This window comes from Apodemus sylvaticus, chromosome 21 (assembly GCF_947179515.1).
Source record: "Apodemus sylvaticus chromosome 21, mApoSyl1.1, whole genome shotgun sequence".
Classification (NCBI taxonomy): domain Eukaryota; kingdom Metazoa; phylum Chordata; class Mammalia; order Rodentia; family Muridae; genus Apodemus; species Apodemus sylvaticus.
Window position 1 is genome coordinate 28,690,505 of NC_067492.1, and position 5,455 is coordinate 28,695,959.

A 5,455-nucleotide genomic window follows, 5' to 3' on the forward strand; every position below is an offset into this window, starting at 1 on the left:
TGAATTCATTTAGATATTTAATCTGGAATAAAATACAATTCATAAATGGAGGGTATACATATAATTCAGATCTTGAGGATGGAAGACATATGCTTTTGATTAAGATAATGCCATAGAATGATACAAGCTTTTGATCTGGATCTTGAGGCACAGTGGCCATGAAAAGCTTACATCCAAGCATGGTGGTGCACACCTTTAATCCTAGAAGGCAGATATGAGCAGATCTCTGAGTTCAGGGCAAGCCTTGTATAGAGCAAATTCCAAGGAGAGAAAAGCTTATATCCAGCTGTGGCGGACCACACTATTCATCCCAGAAATCATGAGACAGACATACAGATCTTTGAGTTCAAACTCAGCCCACAGAGAAAGGTCCAGGATAGTCAAAAATAGACAGAAAATGAATTCACTGAAAGGTGATGATAATATAATAGAACAATGGGGCAAGTTCCAGCCCCAGCAAGCAACAGAACTTGGCAGCTTCAGTCATGTGTGTCTAGCTTTAGAGTTAAGAATAGAAGGAACTAAAAAATTAGCAGCGATTAAAAAGAGACCAATATAAGTGGGACAGAATTCTCTGGGAGTTTTTTTTCTGAGAACACAAAGAAGCCATTTTCCAAAACGAAATCATGCTAGTAGCTGGATTTGATATGATGTAAGAATCACCCAGGTAGAACTCGATTTGAAGGAGTAAATGGGTCATGGAAAACAGCTGAGTGTCTGCACTGTGAGAGGCCAGAAAGGGCCATTGGTAAAGGTGCAGCGTAAGTTACAGTTGACAGCCCAAGACTGAAGGTGTCATGCAAAGAAGTTGAATCCGTGCATCATAAAGAGGAACCTATGAGAGACTATTGGTGAACCCTAGCTGCTGTGAAAGACTTTGGAATATTGGAGATGCAAGTACAAGGGGAGGATCACCACTAAAAGCATCAATATTGAAAGAGGGTTAACCAGAGCCTAGGGTACTACAGAGGGCAGAAATCAAGAAATGACCCAAGCCCTTTGGAGAAGCCCAGAAGATCATGTGTGAATCCCAAATGTTGAAACAAGAAGCTTTGAAGTTGAAATTTCCTTGGATGCCCTAAGAAGTTAGTGATGCCAGAGCTGTGAGATACCTGCAGAGGCAAGCTGTTAACAGGGAGTGGAACCATTCCAAGAGAAAGCTGGTTGCAGTCTACAAAGCTGAAAGGATTTAGACATCAGACATAGACATGCAAAATTTGGAGTTTTCCCAGCTGGTTTCCCGCCTTTCTTTGGTCCAGTATTTCTTCATTATAATGTTTTGGAATGGTAATGTATATCCTGTGATGTTGGATGTACACAATCTGCTTTTAAAATTCGATTTGATAGATTATAGTTACGTGATGGCATGACTGTCAGAAGAGACTTTGAATCTTAGACTTATCTTTTGCTGAAAATGTGATAGACTATAAGACTTTTGAAGTTTGATTAAATGCATTTTGCATTATGCTATTGCTAGGTATGTCTCCTCATTGGCTCATATGTTTGATCAGGCCTGTGGGGACCAGGGAATGGAATATGATTGTGTGAATAGGCTTGGTCCATAGGAAGTGCCACTCTTATGAGGTGTGGCTTTTTTGGACTAGGTATAGCATTGTTGCAAAAATTGTGTCACTGTGTAGGTGGGCTTTGAGGACTCCTAGTGTTCAACCTCAGCCAAGGACAAAAGAGAACTCCCTCCTGTGGAAGAGCTTGTGGAGGATAATCTTCTGGCTGCTCTTGTATCATGATTCAGAACTTTCTGCTCCTTCTTCTGTACCAGGACTCTCTGCAGACTGCCAGGCTTCCTGCCATGATGAAAATGGACTGAACCTCTAATACTGTAAGCAATCTACAAGGAAATATTTGCCATTCTAAGTGTTGACTTGGTCATGATGTCTCTTCACAGCCATGGAAACTCTAACTAAGACAGTCCTGTAATCAAAGTGTGTAGTGTATTCCAAAAAGACATTACCATATAACTGTGCCTTACAACTAGAATAATGGCAATAACATGTATTGTTTTGGATTTCTCTGGAGCCCCCTTGACCAATAATGTGTATGACAGCAAATCATTCTCTGCATGGCGTTTTGCATTTAACCACCTGTATATCCTGGAATCAGCATTTTATACTAATGTGGAGTATTTCTCTGTTAACTTCCTTTTTAAAAAAAACAAACTTTTAATTAGCTTATAAATTAGTGGAGTTTCATAAGGCTTCTTTATATACCTTTAGTTTTAGTTAACAATTCCCCTACACTTCCTGTACCCCACATATGTGCCACCAGCCCTGATTGACCCTTTAATCTGGGTATTCCCTTTTGATCTATTGGACCACATGTCCATTAGATTACACCTTATTATATATTTTACTTAGATTGCAAGATAATAGTTTATCAAGGAGCTTCTTAATGCACAGTTCACGTCAGTTATAACTTTTGTTTGCCCCTCACTTTCCTAGCTCCACTATTCCATTACCTGATTGAATGCTTGCCTGAGATCTTTCACTCTATACTTTTATTTCATGGTTCAGTGCTGTGTTCTATTTAAACTAAATATAATAATAACAATGGAAATATTTATTTATCTGTAAGTTGATGGATTATTTATTCAGTGGAAGAAGAAAGAAATGAACTTTGAAATCAAACCATCTCTCTTTGTGTATTATTGACATAATATGAAATAAATTCAAAATTTGATTAATTTGGAGATAATCAGGATTCAAATATCACCTAGATACCCAGAACTAATTACCAAACAAAAATCTAAGTGAATTCAGCTATCTTTTTCAGATCCCCAAATGGCAAAGCAAAAGTGCTTCATGTAAAATGCCTCCTTTCTTCTTTAAAGGAAAACAGAGAACAGTGAAATATTTTTATATGTTTTATTAATAAATACTCCTACTCCAATGTGCGGTACTATTAATTTTAAGTATGCAGGATGTACATATTAAAGCACACAGATAACAATTCTAATAAGTGGCAATATAAAGTGACATTTCAATAACACCTCTTAGTGATGACATTGTTTTAGCTAATTCTCATAGAAAGGGAAAATTGATATTACTGAATATTATGAAGGAAGAAAAGGAAGGTTAAGGACATTAAGCAATGATCATGAAAGGGCCTGACATGAAATACAGTTGCTTTTAAGGAGCTACCAGAATGGTCATCAATTCTCTCTACACCTAGATAAGAATTAGTAGTGCTTATCCATTCTATACCTCCTTCAGGAAATGGACTCACATAGGTACTAGTCTTTAGTAGTTGATAGCACAGTCTAAGGTACTAATACACATTCAAAAATCTTCTGAACCCTTATACGATGCCAGGGTTCTTGCAATACAACTTGTTAAGAATAAAAAAGTTCAGAGAAAATAAAACCAAGAATAATAGTTATAGTGATATATATTGTAACAAAATAGATTTGCTGTCCTCCAGGAAAAATACAAATAATTAAAAGGAATGTGCATAAAATTGACCTGAGCAGTAATGAGATCATAAGTTTTCTAGCTGTGTGTGTTTGAACACTGGGTTTGTAATTTTATCCTCCAATGCTTCTGAGTATTCATTCACATTTATTGATTGCTGGCAACAGTCACCATTAAAAACAACAAAATATTCCAAGAGCCAAAAAAGAAAAAAAGAAAGAAAGAAAAAGAAAAGAAAAACATTAATTTTTCTGGCAAAATAATTACAAAGGTATACCTGTACTTTCCTTATCATAGAAAAGTGTAGTTTTCTATATTTTTAGTAATTTGAATGTACAAATAACTCAGGTAAAATTGAGTCATAATTTACTTCCTTCTGAGTATAAACCTGTTTAGAAATTGATAACTATAGGTTATAAGAAGTAACATGAGCTTATCGTTGATATAAGAAAAGTTAAAAACAACCATTACTGGACATAGTGTTTACTTACAGATATATCAACAAGCACAGATCTACATAAGTTGACTGTAACCAACTTTTTTGAATTCATGCATTTATCTTCTGAGCGACACCCTTTATTTATCTACCCATGCATGGTTGTCTGCATACATCAGTTTCAATTTTTTTTTTCCAGTTTAAATTTTTTACAAACGGTTTCCAGTTTCTGCTCCATGTCTGACCTGGTTCTATACCCAAAGGATATAGAAATGCCATGTGCAGTCCACACACATCTTTGTTAGGAGACAGAACACAAAAGCATGGATGTAATATGACAAAGTAAGAGAAAGGGAGGAAGGCCACACCTTGAGACCTCAATAAACTTAATTAAGTTTATTAATTAAGAAATTAATTCAGGATGTCACCATAGGATCTCCTGTTGAGCAGCTTCTGATGGACACTTTTTTTTCAGATTTTTTTCTAGTTCTTTTTATTATTTATTTATTTATTTATTTATTCAATATATTCTTTATTTACATTTCAAGTGAGTTTCCCTTTCCTGGATCACCCCTCCCCGAAAGTCCCATAAGCCCTCTTCCCTCCCTCTGTTCCCCAATCCACCCTTTCCCACTTATCTGTCCTGGTAATCCCTGACACTGCTGCACTGAGCTTTTCCAGGACCAGGGGCCACTCCTTCCTTCTTCTTGGGCATCATTTGATATGTGCATTGTGTCTTGGGTATTCCAAGCTTCTAGGGTAATATCCATTTATCAGTGAGTGCATACTATGAGTGTTCTTTTGAGACTGGGTTACCTCACTTAGGATGATGTTCTCCAGTTCCATCCATTTGTCTAAGAATTTCATGAATTCGTTGTTTCTAATGGCTGAATATTACTCCATTGTGTATATATACAACATTTTCTGTATCCATTCCTCCGTTGAAGGACATCTGGGTTCTTTCCAGCTTCTGGCTATTATAAACAGGGCTGCGATGAACATAGTGGAGCATGTATCCATATTTCATGCTGGGGAATCCTCTGGGTATATGCCCAGGAATGATATAGTTGGGTCCTCTGGAACTATCATTCCAGTTTTCTGACAAACCACCAGACTGATTTCCAGAGTGGTAGTACCAGCTTGCAACCCCACCAGCAGTGGAGGAGTGTTCCTCTTTCTCTACATAATCACCAGCACTTGTTTTCTCCTGAGTTTTTGATCTTAGCCATTCTGACTGGTATGAGGTGAAATCTCAGGGTTGTTTTGATTGGATTTCCCTCATGACTAAGGATGTTGAACATTTCTTTAGGTGCTTCTCAGTCATTCAATATTCCTCAGGTGAAAATTCTTTGTTTAGCTTTGTACCCCATTTTTAAGAGGGATATTTGGCTCTCTGGAGTCTACCTTCTTGAGTTCTTTGTAAATCTTGGATATAAGCCCTCTGATAGATGTAGTGTTGGTAAAGACCTTTTCCCAATTTGTTAGTTGCCACATTGTCCTTTTGACAATCTCCTTTGCCTTACAGAAACTTTGCAGTATTATGAGGTCCCAATTCTTGATCTTAGAGCATAAGCTATTGGTGTTCTGTTCA